General features: G+C 39.2%; 1 protein-coding gene across 1 annotated transcript in view; it reads right to left on the bottom strand.

The window, feature by feature from the left end:
- The window catches only part of ZBBX (zinc finger B-box domain containing), a gene marked incomplete at its 3' end in the record, with an annotated part of 103,003 nt that overhangs the window by 47,435 nt on the left and 34,730 nt on the right, over positions 1 to 20,838 (bottom strand). The window lies entirely within an intron of this gene.

Below are 20,838 nucleotides of genomic sequence, written 5' to 3' on the forward strand. Positions count from 1 at the left end.
ATCCCAAGTTACTCCATAGGTCTAGGGTCCTTTCCTTGACCCCCAAATGTGTGAGGTATCTCCCCTCTCTGCCCCCTTGACACTTTGAGTAGACCCCCACCAGCCCTTACAACACTGATTTTATATCACTGTGTGGTGTCTGTCTATTCCATTATACCATACAAGCTCATACACAGCACAACCATGTATCTTAAAACTGTGTGGCTACCATAGAGCCTTGAAAACAGCATGTGGTAAAAATAAAATGTTGAGGAGGAAGGAGAAGAGAGCCGCAATTAAAATAAATCATTGAGAAAAAGAATTTTAAAAACAGAAGAGTCTTCTGACATGCTGTCAGAGCAACTGACAGGAACAGGCAAACTTTGGAATGGCCCTACTCTCTGAAGGGCCTCCTGTCCACAGCTGGCTGCCCAGGGACTGCGGGTCTGGGTCACATCTGAGTGGGAACCACACTCCAGGGGGAGACTCTGTATCTTCAGAGACCCTGTGAGAACCTGGCATGAGGAAGACAAGAAGTAGGGCTTACTTCTTACCAAGTGTCTTCAAGACAGGAAAATCTCAGGAGGCATCAAAACAATTATTTAGTACTTTCCTATGAAAACACTCCTATTTTTAAACTTTCATCCAGTTACCACTTTAATTGGCTAAGATTACATTGGAGCTTTTCAGTTATGGCCTTTTATAAGTCTATTAAGATTCATTGCAGTCTGATAGTAGAATATATCAGTGAACATCAAATTAATGAGTGTTATTTCACACTGAATTAATAAATCACTGTGAAAAATGACAAATGTGACCTATGCACATATGTTGCTGTCTGTACACAAAGGTGTGGTGTCTGCTCCAAATTTCCCCAGAAAGCCTACATAGACCAATATTGACCTGTTATTTTTAAAAGAAATTCAAGAATATGGCAATGCTTCATTCTCCCAGGAACATCTGAAATTTAACAAATATTTTAAAACAGAATAATCCAACCAACCCAAGCATAATTTTAAATTAAATAAAGGTCTTTAGATTTCAAAAGCAGTTACAATATCTGGTTTTTATGTTTATAAAATATCAAGAGCAACAGTATTAATTTTATATAGAACTATCAAGATAGAATTAACATTCAAACATACGTTTATTTAAATAACACAAAACAAAGATTATTCCTGTCCTAAAATGTATTCTGCTATCAATGTTTCAATAATTGTATAACATTTTTTAGATTCTAAAATGGCTCCCCCAAAATAATTGTTTTCTTTAGTTAAATTTACTGCAAAAATAAGATAAATATGGATAACTGATGAAATTAAATTCTATATTTGAATTTTTTTTTTTTTTGAGTTGGAGTCTCACTGTGTCACCCAGACTTGGACCTGCCTCAACCTGCTGGGCTCAGGCGATCTTTCCGCCTCAGCCTTCCAAATAGCTGGAACTACAGGCGTGCGCTACCACGCCCATCTAATTTTTTATTTATTGTAGAGATGAGGTCTCATCAAGTTGCCCAGGCGGGTCTCGAACCTGCGGGCTTAGGCAATCCACTCACCTCAGCCTCCCCAAGTGAGGGATTACAGGCTGAGCCACCGAGTCCAGCTAATTTGAATATCTTAAAGTTCAATTACTTCTGCATATAACTGAAATAAATAAAATGACAATAAATGGATCTTTCTTAGAACATCATACACTTAAGTATTACTTTTCTCCAGTGGAAGACTGTATGTGTATGTATGTGTATATATATATATAAAAAAATAAAGTGTGTGTATATATATATATATATACACACACTTTATTTTTTTAATCTTATAATAATACAAGGAAAGAGATCAGATATTATGAGCCCCATTGCAGACAAGGAAATTCAAGTTCAGAAACCTTAGGTCAAAGTCAAATGGTTACAAAATATTGGAACTTGGAGTAGGACCAAGGTCTTTAATCTGACCTATGGCTTTTTCTCTACTGAATTTATGTTAACTTCATAATTCAGAAAATGTGTTTTACCTTTGGTTTTCTGAAACTGAAAATATTAAATCTTATCTCTAAAATATCTAAGCTTTGTCATTCCTTTAAATAAACTCACAAAACTACAGTTCTGTTTACAGTTACCTATGCAAGAATTCAGTGGTTGAGTATTTTGTTTTTAACTTATTTTTGGCTGTTTATTTTTATGTTTGACCAAGTTTGTAGAAATAAATCATAGTCCCACCATATTAAAGTGTAAGCAATTGAGGCTGAGGTGAGAGAATTGTCTGAGCCCACGGGTTCAAGATCAGCCTGGGCAACTTGGCAAGACCTCATCTCTACGATAAAAATAAAAAAAATAGCTGGCCATGGTGGCATGTGCCTGCAATTTCAGCTACTTGGAAGGCTGAGGTGGAAGGATCACCTGAGCCCAGCAGGTCAAAGCTGCAGTGGCTGTAAGTGTGCCACTGCACTCCAGCCTGAGTGACAGAGTGAGACTCCAACTCAAAAACAAACAAAGAAACAAACAAACAAAAAAACAATGGAAGATCCTTCCAGTTCATAAATAGTATTCCACAAGGTAACTACTGGAAACAACATAGAAAACACTTCTGTAAACTTTGTCTCTTCTTGGAAGGATATATATAGATTTGCTACAGAAAACACATTATCTTTCATTTTGTGATATAACAAAAATCACGTTTATAACCAATGAATAAGAATGTGAAGATTTGTTATAAAATATTTGAAGTAGATATTAAGATAGATTTAAAACCAAGCATACTAAGTATCATACCACTCTACCATATATTAATGAAATACTTTTAATTTTTTGAAATTTATTTGTATTTATTTTAAAGATGTGGGGTACAATTCAGGATTAGGTAGATAAATGGTCATAGTACGGGTAATGTTTGGGCCTCCCTTTGGTCCCCACTTCGCCTGGTTTGAGATCAGGTACGCTTATGAATGTTATGTGCCTCCCCCCCCCCCAGCTCCCGGCAGTTTCCCACTACTGCCAATTACTTTCTTATAGCATTGTAATAAATGTTCAGGGTCTGCTTATCAGAACATGTGGCACTCAGTTCTTTGCTTCTGGATAGATCACTATTATAGACTCTAAATCCATCCAAGTTGCAGCAAAGTCCATATTTTTATTCTTCTTTATGGCTACATAATATTCCACTGTGTATATGTACCATATTTTTTTATCCAGTACACTTTCGATGAACAGCATGGTTGGTTCCATGTTTTTGCTATTGTGAATAATGCTGCAACAAGAATGCATGTGCAGGTTTCTTTTTTATAGAGTGTTTTGAATTCCTCTAGCTATATTCCCAGAAGGGGGATTGCTGGGTTGTATGGGAAGGTCAATTTTTACATTTTAGGAATTGCCACACTGTTTTTCACAGAGGTTGTACTAGTTTACACTACCACCAACGGTGTGTAAGCATTCTCTTTTCCCTGTATTTTCTCGAGCATCTGTTGTTTTTTGAGTTATTGGTGATAGTCATTCTGACTGTAGTTAGATGATATCTCAGTGTGGTTTTAATTTGCATTTTTGATGATTCATGAGGCTAAGCATTTTTTAATGTATCGATTAGCTGCATGCATGTCTTCTTCTGAGAAGTGTCTATTCAAATCTTTTGCCCACTTTTTAACAGGGTTGTTTGGTGTTTTTTTTTTTTTTTTTCCTTTTTGACATGTTTTTTTTTTTTTTTTTTTTCCTTTTTGACATCCTGAAGATCCTGGATGTTAGGCCTTTGCCAGATTTACAGTTGGTAAATATTTTTTTTCCATTCTGTGGGCTATCTCCCTGGGAGCGCTTTTGATAGTTTCTTTTGCTTTGCAGAAGCTTTTCAGTTTGATGAGGTCCCATTTGTCTATTTCATCTTTTATGGCATTCTCTTTTGGAGAGTTGATCAGGAATTGGTTGCCTATTCCAATTTCCGTAAGGATGTTTCGTACATTTCTTCTAGGATTCTTATAGTTTGAGGTTTTACATTTAGGTCTTTGATCCATTTAGAGTTGATTTTGTATATGGTGATAGGTAGGGATCCTGTCTCAATCTTATGCATGTAACCAGCCAGTTTTCCCAGTACCATTTACTGAGTAAGTTCTCCTCTCTACAGTGGTTGTTAGTGAAGGCTTTGTCAAAGATGAGTTGGTTGGGAAACTGAGGTTGTGCTTCCAGGATCTCTATCCTGTTCCATTAGTCTATATGCTTGTTCTTGTACCAATACAAGGCTGTTTTGATTATTGTAGCTTTATAGTAGAGCTTGAAGTCTGAAAGTGTGATACCTCCCACTTGGTTGCTTCTGTTGAGGATTATTTTGGCTATTCCTGGTCTTTTATGTTGCCATATGAATTTCTGTATAGTCATTTCCAAGTCTAAGAAGAATGATTTTGGTAATTTAATGGGTATTGTATTAGTCTGTAGATTGCCTTTGGTAGGATAGACATCTTAACAATATTAATTCTTTCAATCCATGAGCATGGAATATTTTTCTACTTGTTTGTGTCTTCTTTGATTTATCTGAGCAGTGTTTTGTAGTTTTCACTGTAAAGGTCTTTCACTTCTCTGGTTAGAAAGTTGCCAAGGTATTTCATTTTTTGTGGCTATTGTGAATGAAATTGGGTTTTTTATTTGGTTATCTGTTTACTGTTGGTATATAAGAATGAAACTGTCTTTTGAAAATTTACTTGATACCCTGAGACTTTGTCAAAGTCCTTTTTTCAGTACAAGGAGGTTTTTTTTTTTTAACAGCTTATCTTGGGTTTTCAAGGTATAGGAACATGTCATCCACAAAGAGGGATAACTTGACTTCCTCTTTTCCTATTGGGATACCTTTGATTTCCTTCTCTTGTCTGATTGCTCTGGCTAGGACTTCCAACACTATGTTGAACAGGAGGGGTGAGAGTGGGCAGCATTGTCTTATTCTGGTTTTCAGGGGAAATGGTTCCAATTTCTGCCTATTTAGCAATATGTTGACTGTGGGTTTATCATAGATGGCTCTTACTATTTTGAGGCATGTTCCCTCTATGCCTGGGTGTTCAAGGGGGTTCACCAAGAAGAGATGCTGAATTTTATTGAAAGTTTTTTCTGTGTCTAATGATAAAGTCATGTGGATCTTGTTTTTACATCTATTGGTGTTTTTAATTACATTTATGGTCTTGTGGATGTTCAACAAATCCTGCATCCCAAGGATGAAGGCTGTTTGTCCATGGTGGATGATTTTTGTGATGTGTTTTTGGATCCAATTGGCTAGAATCTTGTTGAGGAATTTTAGTATCTATGTTCATCAGGAATATTGGCCTGTAGTTCTCTTTCTTTGTTGGATATTTACCTGGTTTAGGTATCAACATGATGCTATCTTCATAAAATTATTTGGGGAGAATTCCCTCTTTTTTAACTGCCTGGAATACTTTCAATAGGATTGGTATTATTATCTCCCTGTATGTTCTGCAGAATTCCACTGGAAAGCCATCTGGTCCAGTGCTTTTTCTTTGTAGGTAGTTTTCTCATGACAAAGTCAATTTCCTGGATTGTTATTGGTCTATTTAGTCTCAATTTCTTCGTGTTTCAACCTGGGGAGGTTGTATAATGTCAGATAGTCCATCCTCCATTTCATTTAGGTTTTCAAGTTTGTTTACAAACAAGTGTACATAGTAATGTCTGGTAATCTTTTATGTTTCTTTGGGGTCAGTTGTAACTTAATCTTTTGCATTTCTGATTGTGTTTATTTGTGCTGTTTCTCTCTTTTTCTTGGTCAATCTGGCTAGGGATCCATCAATCTTTTTTTATTTTTTCAAAGAACCAGTTTTTTGTTTTGTTGATTTTTTTCTATGGCGTTTTTGTTTTCTATGTCCTATATTTGGGCTTTTATTTCGGTGATCTGGATTCTTCTGCTGAAGAAAACCCTAAGGTTTTAGTGGTTGTGTTTTCCAGCTCCCTTAGGTGATTTGTTGGGCTGTTAACTTGTGATCTTTCCAATTTCTTGATTTGTGTTCATAGAGATAGATATTAATTCCCCTTTTAGTACTGCTTTCACGACATCACAGAAGTTATGGTAAGGTGTTTCTTCATTTTCATTTATTTCCAGACATCTTTTAATTTCTGTTTTGAGTTCTGTGTTGACCCAAGAGTTGTTCAGAATCATGCTGTTTAGTGTTCATGTTTTTATGGGTTTGGGGGGAATTTTGCTGGTGTTGATATTTATTTTTATTCCACTGTGGTCTAAGAAGGTGCATGGCAGTATTTTGATCTTATGGAGTTTGTTTAGGTTTGGTTTATTGCCAAGAATGTGGTCAATCTTGGACTACATTCAATGTGTTAATGAGTAGAATGTATATTCTGTGGTTGTTGGATGGAGTATTCTGTAGGTATATAATAAGTCCATTTGGTCAAGTGTCAAGCTGAGATTCTGGATCTCCTTGCTGATTTTTTGCTTTGATGATAACTCTCCAGTTATGATAGTGTTAGAGTCAATATCTGTTTTCACTTTACTTAGTAGTTGTTTTTAAAAAGCTGGTGTTCCTGTGTTGGGTGCATATATGTTTAGGATGGATATTTCTTGTTGATGGATTGAGCCTTTTATCATTATGTAGTGTCCTTCTGTATCTTTTTACATTTGTGCTAGTTTAAAGGTTGTTTTGTCTGATACTAAGATTGTATCTCCTGCTTTCTTTTGTGTTCTATTCACCTGAAAATTTGTTTTCCATTCTCTAACTTAGTCTGTGAGAGTTCTTTGTGTTGAGATGTGTTTCCTGGAGGTAGGAAATTGTGGGGTCATTTTTTAATCCAGTTTTCCGTTCTATGTCTTTTTAGTGGCACATTTAATCCATTCACATTCAGACTGATTATTGAGATGTGAGAGTTTATCCCTAACATAAGGCTGTTATAAAGTTCTTTATTGTTTTTGGTGTTTGTTGGTTTTGTTTTTGGGGGTTGACATATGTGTGTGTTTTCAGTTTTGCAGTCACAATGCATGCTGTGCTGATTCTCTGTTTTCCTGCATTCTTGGGAAGAGCATGGTCATACTTTTTTTTCTTTTTCTGTGTTGAATACCTTCTTAAGCATTTCTTGTAAAGCTGGCTGGAGGCAGCATAAACTCTTAGGAATTGGATGTTTAAGAAGAATTTTAATTCTCCACTGATGAGGCTTAGCTAAACTGGGTAGGAAATTCTTGTTTGGGATTGTTTATCCTTGAGAACTTTGAAGATTGGACTCCACTCTCTTGTAGCCTGTAGTTCGTAGATAAGTCTGCTGCTTATCTAATTGGTCTTCCCTGATAGGCAGCATGAGCTTTCTCTCTCTCTACCTTTAGGATTATTTCCTTTTATACCTACTTTTTGTAAGTGAATTACTATGTGTATAGCAGTTGGTCTTCTCATTTGATGCTTTGCAGGGGTTCTCAATCTCCTGTGTTTGGATGGCAGCAACTCTGATGAGGTAAGGGAAGTTTTCTTGTATAACTTCATGAAATGTTTGTTCCAAGATGGTCTTTGTCTCCCTTTCTGCCTCAGGAATGCTGATCAGGCATAAGTTTGGCCTCTTAATATAATTGCACATCTCTTGGAGGCGTTGTTCCATCTTTTGAAGCTTCTTTTCTGTTTTTAGCAGTTTGGATTAGTTCCATAATTTGGTCTTCAGGCTCAAGATTCTTTCTTCTGTTTGGTCAATTCTGCTCCTCATGTCTGTCCAGTTGTTATTCATTTCATTTATTGTATTCTTTATTGCTGTCATCTTAGTTATCAACTCTTCATTCTTCCATCTTGTCTTTCTTTGTTTCTTTTTATCCTTTCCATCAAGGCCTTGATATCTGGGTTTGTAGTTTGAGACCAGACATTCTGGGGGCTCATCATTGTTTGAGTTCTGAAGTCTGTATTCTCAGATGCTGTCTTTCCAGGGGTCTGAAGGGCACCTGTGTTCTTCTGCTGAAGCTTCTTCATTTGTGATGGTTTCTCCCTTTTCCCACCTCTCTAATTCCATAGCTCAGTGTTGGGGGAGGGATTAGTTTTCACTTCTGTTTGCTCAATCTCCTATTCTTCCCTATGTAGATCCTCTGGATTTGTTCAATTCTGAAGCCAGATTTGGAATGGTAGTCTGAGCAGTCCTTTTGCAGTTTTGAGATTTGATTAAGATGTAATGGGGAGAGCTGTGGCTCAGAAGCGATCTGCAGATCATAGTATCCACCAGCTGGTGTGTGTGGGCCACCTAGAACCCACTTCCCACCACCTTACAATCTGTCCATGTGGTGGGAGCATATGTATGCCCCTGAAACTAAAATGAGATAAGGAAAAGGAAAAGAATGGAGAAAGGATGAAGAGAGATGAAAGGAAGATAAAGAGAGAGAAGAATAAGAAGGAAAACAGACAGGCACACAAACTAGTGGATAAACAAAGAAACAAACAAACAAGAAAACATACATTTAAAAAAAGCCTGATGATGGCACTTGCCCTCAAAAATACCCATACACAAACAAATAAAACTAAAGACAAAAACAAGAGGGAGAAAAAGGGACAACGAAGTTAGAAGATATATACATTCAGGAAGACATGTATGAAAAGGGCAGGCAGATAAAGGAGCTCCCTCCTGTGTCTGTTTCTGGAACTTCGGTTTCCTTTCCTTTGTTTTGTTACTGGGGTCCCAAGCACAGGGTTGTGGCAGGGAGTGGACTCCAGTCTCCGGCCCCTCCCCACCACTATCAGTGCAGGCCAGTCAGCTGCTCTCAACATGGGTCAGATGCCCCACGGACTGCTGGAAGAGGGTGCATCAGATCCAGACCCCCCCAACTTGTGCACTGCTGCTGCTGCTGTGTCCTGCTCAGATCAGACTAGTCATTTCTGGTCCGCCGTGGGGGTGGGGTATCCATCTCTCCCTGTCTGCTCTTGAATTTCCTCTCTGAGCCAGTGATGGTCCATCCCAGAAGGGTGCAGAGATTTCCTCTGGGTCTCAGGTTGGAGGCTGATCAGAGTTGGCCAGGCCAAGATAGGTCTCTGCCGGTCTGGGACAGAGAAAATGGCTGCTGCCCGAGTCCTCTCCCATGGGTGCTCAGCTCCAAATTTCCTCCCTGTGTCTTCTCCATAGTTCCTACTGCCAATGCCCGACCTGCTGCTGCAGGTGGTGGCGTGGGCCAGGTACCAGGAGGCAGGTGGTCTCTGCTGCCTTCTCCCAAAAGATGCCCTGAGAATGGGAGGTGACCCTGCATGCTGGGGGTTCTAATCTCAGAGCAGTGGAAGGTTGCAGCCACCTCTGGGCCCTTGATCCCATGTCTTCACTCAGCCACCTGCACACATCTGTGCCTACAGACTTGTCTTTGTAAAGGACACTTGCACATGTAGATTCTCACACTCCCACAAGTTCCACTGCCACCTTGCCTGGTCTCCACATTTTCACTTAGGAAAAATATCTTTGTAAGTAAAAGTAATTTGCATATAAAAATACATACTTTTGAATATCCTAACCCCATTAAACAAGGATGAAAAAGTGAGCATTACCTCTCAATTTTTCACATTATCAAAATATATCTGGTCTCAGAGCAAATGGCTATCTCCTTTTCTGATGGATTCATCTTTACAGCCAGTTGTAGTACAAACCTTTTGCCTAAAAATAAACTTTACTATATACAGCCAGTTGTAGTACAAACCTTTTGCCTAAAAATAAATTTTACTATAGTCAAATCTGAATTTTCTCTGAAAGTTGAAGAAGAATATATCCACAAAAGATTTGATAAAAGGTTTCACCTACTGTTAGAGCCAAAACAAAAGCAACACAAAATTAACTTTAACCCAGCTGGAAAAAAGGTAGAAAAGCAAAGGACAGAAATCTCCACATAGCAGGACAACTGGAAATGAAAGACAGAATTTGAGGGAATGTCCTCATATAAATACATAAAGAAATAAGAGAAAGTTAAATATTTACAGGGTGTAAGAAAATTGCAGCAGGGTAACTTATAGTAAAATCACGTCCTTAAATTCAGTCCTGCTCATATTTCTAAAAACAGGAATGGCATTTGCATGAATAATAGCACAGAAATACCAGTGGGATTTAAAAAATGACTTATAAGCTGGACAGAAATAAAACCCTGGAAATAGGAAGTTCATGTAGCTGAAGTATATTTCTAATTGCAGGAACATATAACTTTAAGTAGAACTTTAAAAAAAGCTTTTAGATTAACCTCCCCTCTAAAGATCTGGTTTCTTTTAGTCTTATTAATTAAAGACTTATGTATCATTATTCCTCTTTAACACATGAAGAGACAAAAAAAGTAAGTAAGGACCCAGACACATGCTCTTGAGTATAATGTGGTTTATTATTTAGTAGAGAGATATTGTCAAATAAAACTAATCTGGAGTCAATATTTAGCACTTTCATAAGGTAACATGTAAAAATAATGAAATGAAACATCTAATCTAGTTAAAATATTTTAAAATAAGTCAACATGACACATAAATGAAATAGCTCAAAAAAGTAACATATTGTCAAGAAATGCCAAAGTATCTGGTCTCAAGAAACACAAGAACATGGGATTTAGGTTAAAATAATTGTGCCTTTCAAATTTTATTGCATTAAAAAATTCTACTTAGGGAGCAATCTTAAAAGTAAGCCAGAAGAGCAACAAAAAAATAACACAGGGAATTCACAGCTGCAATCTTGCTTTCCATTTACAGTTTTTATGCTGTACAATTATGCACTATATTAGTTATCTTAGCTAGTACTAACAATTGTTTTCAACTACTATTACATGTATAATGCATCCAGATGAGATAGCTGCTTTCAGCATTTTTAGGCATAAACTTGCAAACAGCAATCCGTTTGTCATATTTAGCTTTTAAATGCAGTATTGTTATATCACAACTGAACAAACTGTATCCCATAATGTTCATCCCAATGAACATAAAACATAGCTAACAAAACTACTGTACAATATGTCAGATTCTATGAAAAAAATCATGAGATAATATAGATAGTACCTGAAAATTATAAAGGCTGTTCAAATATTTCACATAAAAGTGACTGACAGAAGGTTCAGATATTGGGTTGAGATTCTATTATTCTCTAAGTGGATGAAGAGGACATCTGTGTTTTTACATATACACTGATAAATTAAGCTGTAACTTTCATGTCACATTTTAAATAAAAGCCTTATAAAATATGTATCACTATAAATCTTTCTAAAACAGCTCTAAGTGCACAAAGTCATATTGTGAACGTGGCACTCTGAACTACAGCAGGTCTCTAGAACGCACTCATCCTGTTGACCTGATTTCATACCCATTCAACAGCATTTCCCCCACCCCCTTCCTCCCATCCATTAGCAACCGGTATTCTATTTTCTGCTTCTAGATGTTTGTTTCAGATACATCATGTAGCAGAATTTTGCAGTGTTCTTCTGTAACTTACTCATTTCAAGTAGCATAAAACCTTCTAGGACCATGTTAAATATTTTTACCACAGAAAATCAAAAAGGAAAAAACAACAACAAGGGATGCGAGATGCTTTTGGAGACGGCGGATATGTTTATAACCGTAGTCATGGTGATGACATAATGGGTATATGTATATGCCCAGATTCAGCTAATTGTGGACATTAAGTGTGCACGATTCTTTGTATATCAATTGTACCTCAATTTTAAAAGGAAAAGAATCCTAAACACAAAAACAACCTTTCATCAACTCTTTGGACTCATTGCCATTAATATTGCTTTTTTCCTCAGCTTTAAATGTAGATAGTGTAGGAATGGGTGAATGCGTGGCGCAGAACTCATCTACAATTCTTGTCATTTAATCTGGCCCTCCCAACAGCCCTGCAACACTCTGAGGTTGCACAAGTCAGTTTTATCCTGGAGATGCCCTCAGCATAAACATCCACCATCCCAAAAACACCCACTCTCCCTCTGAGATCAATTCAAGCAATCTCTACATTAAACCCTTTGACCATATAGCATCCACTGTCACTTGTTTCTTAAGTATTATTTCCTAAATCATTATATTCTCCCAGCTCACCCTGATGGCTATGGAACCCTATTCTCCCCTCTCCCTACTTCTTTCGATTGTCTTCAATTCCCTCTCCCTTGATTTTTCTTAGTACTGGCATCTAAATGTTATCACCACAGATGTAATTGCACTGGTTTGGGGCTATTGAACTATCCCACATCTAGGTCTTCAAAAAATTCTAGTCAAATTTCCCCTAGGAAGATATACAGACAGCCACTAAGCACATGGAAAGATACATCAAAGGGCAAATCAAACCACAATGAGATAATAATTCATACTCACTAGGATGCTAGAATTAAAAAGTCAGATAATAAGTATTGGCCAGGAGGTAGAAAAATCAGAACTCTTGCACATGGAAAACAGTCTGGTAGGTCCTCAAACAATGAAAAATGGAGTCACCATTTTTATATGACCCAGAAATTTCACTACTAGGGATCTAGCCAAGAGAAATAAAAACATATGTCCACACAACTTTTGCACAAATGTTCAAGCAACATTAGTCATAATAGCCAGAAGGTAGAAACAACCCAAATATCCATTAAAGGATGGAAGGATAACAAAATGTACTCTCTCCATACAATGGAATGCTATTCAGCCACAAGAACAAAGAAAATACTGACACATGGCACAACATGGGTGGACACTGAACACATCATACAAGTAAAAGAAGCCAGTCATGGAAGACCACATATTATTCATCTTGTTCCATTTATGTGAAGCAACCAAAATAGGCTGAGAGAGAAAGTAAGTAGGTTGGTGATGGCCTGCAGGCGAGGGATAGAAGAAACATGGTACGAAAAGAACACAGGTTTTCTCTTTGAAGTGATAAAATGTCCCAAAATAAATTGTGCTACAATTCATTGAATTGTGCACTTGAAATGCATTAACTGCATGATCTATGAATTGTATTTCAATAGCTGTTTTTAAAAATGTCTTGCCAACGATTCCTGGATGAGTGTTTTTCATTTCTCCTTTTGGTACTCCACCATTCTATTGTTTGATGTTCTGACTAATTAAGGACTTACATGCAGTGTTCACCCTGGAGTCTGCCTGGGTTCGTTAAACTTTCAAGACGATCATTGGGTCACTCTTGGCATCAGTCTACTCACAGGATAAAGACAGGTACAACAGTTTGCCAGCAGGACCGTGTCAGCTGTTCCCTTTTGGTGGGAGTCTCGCAGAGGTAAGAGACAAGCCTGGTCTCTTTTCTAACAGAGTCCATCTTGTCTTGCAGCTTCCAGAGCCCCATTACAAAACTCACTGCATGCAAGGGGGCTACAGCTGACTCTAAGCATGTGTCGATGCACCTTGCCCACCAGAGGTCACAGGACCCTGAGAGGGCTGCCTAGGAACATGGCCGACATTTCTACCTTTGCCTGTCTCCTAGGGACAGAGACAAAGTCAATGAAACATCAGATTCTCATACTTAAAAAAGAAGAGCTTCTGTGGACTCTTCTCCAACATAACACATCATCATGCCATAAATTCTTTTAATTATCCAGTCCTGGGGTAACAAATTCTTTGGCGTTCAAAGTTCAAAGTTCAAAGAAAAATAAACTTTGCCACCTAAAGTACAGTTTTAAGTTACTTCAGGAGCTTGTTCCTACCATTAGAGACTCATTCACATTTTCATTCATTCAAAAAAATGACGTTTCAAGGCCAGGCATAATGCCAGGTGTTGGAAATATGGTGATGAGCAACAGAAAACAGTTTCCTCACAGGTTTTAAAATTTATCAGAAAATATGAAAGAATGAACAGCCAAAAGCTATACAGATTTAAAGACTTTTCTACAGAGGAAGTGTGAAGTGACAACAATCATTGAAGGGGAATTAAACACAGACTTATAGAGTAAAGATAAACATTATTCATCTATAAAAATGGGTTAAAATGACAATACTCAGTTTATATACATTGTAAATATTTTATTTTAAGTGTAGTATTAACTACATGTAGGTGTAATATTTACAGACAGAAAATTTATATTTTTTCAGGATAACTCGAACTCTAACATCACGTGAGTTTATGATCATTTCTTTTGGGGGAACATACACTTACCATCTGCATATTTCTATCTTATTGGTGACTCAGGGAGAAGGAACTGAGTGAGCTCAATTCTGCACCCCTCCCTGGGTCTCTCTAGAGGTTTCCTGCCCAGAGAGACACCATTAAGGCTCTGAGCAGGCTCTACCCTGCCAAAATGAAATGTCTATAATTTTGAAAAAGCCATTCAACTTAAGGAAATCTTAGGAAGCTGCATCTGACATCCATGCCACAACCACCAATTCTGAGTCTACCAGTAATAAAGTTGATATTTTGATCCCCACCTGCTGACTCTAATATCTATTTCTCAGTTGGCTCAGAATTTGAAAAGCAAATAAAGAGATGTTATGCACTGACCTTCAAAAGTTTCACCATCCTCTAAAATAAGACCAACAATGATCTCTAATTTTACTCTAAATTCCACCCTGTCATGAGCCAGGCCCTCTAGGAAATAAAAGCTGAATTTGGCCTGCCCAAGTTTCAGGGGTGAGGGTTCTGAGACGATCACCTGTGGGCAGGTGACAGGAGGAGGAATGGGCAAAGGGAAAAAACTAAATTTCAGTGCAACAACACCTGAGGAAACAGCCCATCGGAGATGCTTCTAATAAGGCGAGAGTCTGCTGGGATATCTTCACCTCACACAGATCAGAAATGGGATTTGGGTGAGCTTTAGGGATGGGGTATTACTTACAAAGTGACAGATGCCTTTGGGAAGAGCAATGCCTGAGCTAGGATCCAGCAGCAGGTACCTCTCCAGGTAGCCAAGGAAGCGAGTATCTCAGTCACAGAGAGGAGCCCAGGGATACGCCATCCCATCTGCAATATGCATGTGCCTGGTACCTGAGACTGGTACTGGTGAGACCATCCAAGAGTCATGATATTATCTAGGATGATCAGCTGTGATCTGAAAATGCTGTTACTGCACAAATCAACAGAATAATGATGGTGTGAGCCTAAGAGCTGACACTCATCATTGTCAATTTTTAAAAATCTACCATGAAGTCAGTAAGAATAAATTGTATTCCGACAATCACTGAGGTTCAGCTCATGATTATTTTCCTGTGAGTATATTTGGGAAAGCATATATTCCCATTTACACTCATAGTTACACAGGCATACTTTTCTTTGGAGATAAAGTAAAAAGTCTGCACAAACAGCTATTTGTCACATATCAAGTTTGGGTCAACAATGGACCACATATAAAATGGTGGCCCAGGAGGAGTACAATGCCATATTTCTACGGTACCTTTCCTATGCTTAGATGCACAAATACCAACCATGGTGTTACAGTTGCCTACAGCATTCAGTACAGTCACATGCTGTGCAGAGGTGTCACCCAGGAGCAACAGGCTAGACCATATAGTCTACTACTGTAGGTTAGACCATCTAGGGTTGTGGAGGTGCACTCTAGGAAGCGCACACAATGAGGAAACTGTCTAATGACACAGTTCTCAGACATATCCTTGTCACTGTAGATGACCCTGCTATGGTTTGGATGTGGTTTGCTTGTCCCCACCAAAACTCACATTAAAAGTTGATTCCCAATGTGGCAGTGTTGAAGGGGGGCCCTGGTGAGAGGTGTTGGGGTCATGAGGGTAGATCCCTCACGAGTGGCTTGTGCTGTTCTCAGGGTGCTGAGGGAGTTCTAGCTTTTGAGAGCCTGCGTTACTTCTAGCAGGAATATTCCCACAGGAGTGGGTTGCTGTAAATCCAGGTCACCAGGGGTTTTGCCTCTTGTCCACCTCCCCTCTGACCTTCTCACCACGCCACGATGCAGCCCCAAGAGCCCCTGTCAGATGCCCAGGACATGCTCACGCTGTGCCTCTTGTGCTTCCCAGTCTGCAAAACCACGAGGTAGGTGAGCCTCTTTATGCATCGCCCAGCCTCAGGCATTCTGGTGTGGTGACACGGAAAGAACTGAGACAGGCTCATGCCAGAAAATGCAGAAATCTGCCTCAATTATCTCTTCTCTTATGCTCACCACCTGTTCACAAGGTCCTCCTTCTCAGTTAAGAATATCTCAACAGCCTGGTATTGGTACAAGAACAGGCATATAGACCAATGGAACAGGATAGAGATTCTTGAGGCAAAGCCTCAATTCTTCAACCAACTCATTTTTGACAAAGCCTCCAACAACAACCACTGGGGAGAGGAGAACCAATTCTGTAAGTGGTGCTGGGAATACTGGCTGACTACATGCAGAAGATTGAAACAGGACCCCTACCTATCACCATACACAAAAATTAACTCTAATTGGATCAAAGACCTAAAAGTAAAACCTCAATGCAGGAGGCACCCTTATGGAAATTGGAACTGTCAACCAATTTCTATTAAGAACCCTAAAAGCCAATACCTTATGAAATAAGATAGACAAGTGGGACCTCATCAAACTAATAAGCTTCTGCAAAGCAAAAGAAACTATCAAGAGAGCAGGGAGACAGTCCACAGAATGGAAACAAATATTTGCCAGCTGTATATCTGACAAAGACTTAACATCTAGGATCTACAAGGAACTCAAACACGCCAAAAGGAAAAAAAAACAGCCCTTTAAAAAAGTGGGCAAAAGACATAAATAGACACTTCTCAGAAGAAGATATATGGGCAGCCAACAGACACATGAAAAAGTGCTCAGCCTCATTCATTATCAGAGAAATGCAAATCAAAACCACATTGAGGTACAACTTAACCCCAGTAAGAATGGCCATCATCAATAAAACAAACAACAACAGATGCTGTTAAGGATGTGGAGAAAAAGAAATGCTTCTACACTGCTGGTGGGAATGAAAACTAGTGTAACCTCTTTGGAAGACAGTGTGGCGATTTCTGAAAGAATTAGAAATTGACCTTCCGTATGACCCAGCAATTCCCCTACTGGGAATATACCCGGAGGAACTCAAATTATTCTACAAAAAAGATACCTGCACACGTATGTTTGTTGCAGCTCTAGTCACAATAGCAAAAACATGGAACCAACCATGTTGCCCATTGAAGCTGGACTGGATAAAGAAAATGTGGTACATATACACAATGAAATATTATGCTGCCATAAAGAAGGACAAATATATGGACTTCGCAGCAACTTGAATGGATTTGGAGCCGATCATACTAAGTGATCTATCACAGAAACAAAGAATAGAGTACCATATGTTCTCACTCATAAGTGGACCTTGAACAATTATTATACTATAAGAAAGTGTTTCGCAGTAATGGGAAACTGTCAGGGAAGGGGGTGTGGAATTGGCAGTTGAAGGAAACTACCAGGGGAGGGAGGGGCATACCTCATCAACACGGGTACCTGCATAATCAATGTCTGTATACCTAATCCTGAATTGTACCCCACATCTTTATAATAAAAAATAATAATAAAAATGAATATCTCCAGGCTGGGCATGGTGCCTGATACCTATAATCCCAGCACTTTGGAAGGCCGAGGTGAGAGGATTGCTTGAGCCCACGGGTTCGAGACCAGCCTGGGCAATTTGGCAAGACCTCATCTCTACAATAAATCAAAAAATTCACCAGGTATGGTGGTGCATGCCTGTAGTCCCAGCTACTGGGGAGGCTGAGGCTGAAGGATCGCCTGAGCCCAGCAGGTCGAGGCTGTGGTGGCCGTGAATGTGCCACTGCACTCCAGCCTGGGTGACAGAGTGAGACGTCAACTAAAAAAAAAAAAAAAAAAAAAAGAACGTCTCCATTTATCAATTAAGGAAATGCACTTGCCACCGTCTAGTGACTTACCTACTCTAACCTCCCTCACACATCACACTGCACAGTAGAACGCCTTTTGTTTGCTTTCCCCATCTGCTATGTCTGATTAACCACGTCTCTTCTGTTTGATCATATGTTGTTCAAAGGAAGCAGGAATGCCTGGTGTATTCAGACTTCATTTTTTATCTGGAAAAAAAGCTTGTTTCAGCCCTTGGGGCTGACGATCCTTCTATATATGGAAGCAGAGCTTTCATGGTTAGTGATTTCCCTCACACAGTTTGGCTTTATTTTGTGGATAATTAACTATTTAACAGAAGTTGGAGGAGGCAAAAAAAATCTTGAAGCATTTTGAATCCCCACCAAGTACAAATCAAGCAAAAATCAAAAGAAAGGCCCTTTGAAATTAGGCTAATCAACATGTAAGTAGTAATAGCTTGCCTTCCATTTTTTTCAGGAATTTATCTCATAAGTAAAACAAGAAATGCTGGTACAAAACGGTCCCTGCTGACTGAATTCACAGGACTCACTGGGCTGCAGGTTCAAAGCTGAAATGGCTTCAACTGTTGGATTGGGAGACACTTCACAGTAACCAGCAACAACAGTGTAGGTTAAAGAATTAAAGTATAAAATCCACTAGCCTAGAATGTATGCTTTTTATACAGTAATGCTTAATAGTCATCTATCAGATGTATGCTCTGACTTCTCAAGTTAGGTATGAATTCAGCAATCAACAAAGTCTCATGACTTTAATATGAATAGTTACCAAAATGATGAGAAACTAAAAAACACTACTTGACTGGTTCATGAGGGCTAAGCAGAAAGAAATAGCCTCTCCTTTCAGATCAAAGGGCCATCAAGGCCAAAACATAGTGAGAACCTTAATGGAAAAGGAAAGACAGGTGAAAATGTTGGAAACAAGAAAAAAGCAAGCTGACTGGAAAAAATTAAAGGTTAAATAGAGAACAGAAATAGGAAGAGAATGGTGGATAGCCAAAGGGATCACTGGCTGAGGTCAAGAAGTGATGGAAGAGGCCTGGTGAGGCCACGGGGCAGGAGTAAAACAGAGCACCAGCCCCGACAGGAAGCATCCGAGGAGGAGCACAGAGCATGTGACACCAGTGACTGAGAACTCTTTCCCGCTCATGGTCATGATAAACAGGTGTGAGTCACTCATACAAAGCGCCACTGCCTTCACTGTGTACCACCTGCAGCAGGAAGTATAATACAATTTGAAATCATTTCTTTCAAAAAACGATTTTTATGTACTTAAGGTATATGCAAGATGCTCGGGGGGGGGGGCAAAAAATCCAGAATTATTTTTTGGAGGGCAAGTCCCTTATAATACAGTGAACTCTTTTTTTGGGGGGGGGATAGTCTTTCAATGCATTTGCCCATTTCATGATGGGTGCTTTCACGAGTATACCTGCCCACACTGTACTAAGTGTTCAGCAGTTTTCGACTCAAACAGCATGACCCTCACACCCCACCCTCCCTATTCACCTGATCTCACCCAAGTGACTTTTTTTTGGTTTCCACAGATTTAAAAATTTCTCAAAGAAAAACGTGTTGCTGATGTGGAAGAGGTGAAACAAAAAAGGGCAGAAGCACTAAAAGGCATGAAAATCAATGAGTGCAAAAACCGTTTTGAGCAGTGAAGAAAGAGTCTCCACTGGTGTATTGCATCAAACAGAGAGTACTTTGAAGGTGATTGAAGTTTAAACATGTAAGAATAAATACATAATTTTTATAAATAAATTCCACTTGTGGGGGTCCTCCCTTGTACATTGTGAAATAATAGCTATAATCAAGCACATTTGAATGCCCATCACCTCTTGGAGGAGTTATGTTTTGTGGGCAGAGCACCTGTGTACACACAGTGGAATGTTATTCTACCATTTAAAAAAAAAAAAAGGGAGGCATTTTTGGCTCCACGGATGAACCTGGAGGTTGTTGTGCTCAGTGAAATAACCAGACAAAAAAAAGAAGAAAAATGCAAGATCTCACTCAGATGTGGAGTCTAAATTTAAAAAAAAATTTTTTTTAATTTATGATTTTTGTTTTGTTAGTAAGCAGACAAATTTACTTGAATTATATTAAAAAGAATTGTCTCCTTCCAAGTATTTCATTTTCTGGGAACCCAATGGGTGAGACGGCGTCACTAAGGGAATGAGAGAAGAGAGTGCCAGGAGGCCTGCGTGTGCCCTTGCCAGGTGCCACCTCCAAATCCCCTCCCCTAGGGGATGGTGCCCCCCCCCCGGCTCTCCCCACCACAGCACCAGGCAGGAGCCGTGGTCTCCACAGACCGGGCAGCACACGGAGCCCCCAGGCTCAGAGGAGACAACAGGCCCTTCGCTGCTGCTGCCTTTAATCGTATGCATACAGATGGTTCTCTTGTTTGACGAATTCTTTCAAGGGTGCCCAGTTTCTTCCCTGCTCTTTGATGGGTGCTAACTTTTGGAGGTCCGAGCACATTCCACAATTTGAGATTCATGAGGAACATAAACACCATTTGCTATTTGGGTTCACCGACGTTTCCTCCCCTGAAGGAAACACGACACAGGCAGCAGCGGCTTAAGTGCTCTTACCAAAGAGAGGGAGGGAGGGAACGAGGAATGGGGATGGGACGTGATGTGTAGAGATGTTCCTTAGCTTGACTTCACCATGTGAAATCCAGTGCTTATGTACATCAAAACACCAACTTTTACACCTCAAATATACACAACTTTTATTTGTCAATTAAAACTCAATAAAGATGGAGGGCAAACATCTGTAGACTATTGTAAACACTCTGTGAAGAAGTTACTATGTAACCTGAAGAAAACTACAGAAGAAACACAAAAGTCAACATATTTTAAAATTACAAACACAAATGTATGGCAGGAAGTATATATTTAGTAAATATTTCCTCACTTCTTTTTTTTTTTTGAGTTGGAGTCTCACTCTGTCACCCAGACTGGAGTGCAGTGGTTGCTCCCGGCTACCGCAGCCTCGACCTGCCGGGCTCTGACGATCCTTCCGCCTCAGCCTTCCAAGTAGCTGGAACTACAGGCATGCGCTACCACGCCCAACTAATTTTTTATTTATTGTAGAGATGAGGTCTCACCAAGTTGCCCAGGCGGGTCTCAAACCCGCGGGCTCAG

Source organism: Carlito syrichta, unplaced genomic scaffold, assembly GCF_000164805.1.
Source record: "Carlito syrichta isolate Samal-C Ts95f unplaced genomic scaffold, Tarsius_syrichta-2.0.1 Scaffold74005, whole genome shotgun sequence".
In the NCBI taxonomy this organism is placed as follows: domain Eukaryota; kingdom Metazoa; phylum Chordata; class Mammalia; order Primates; family Tarsiidae; genus Carlito; species Carlito syrichta.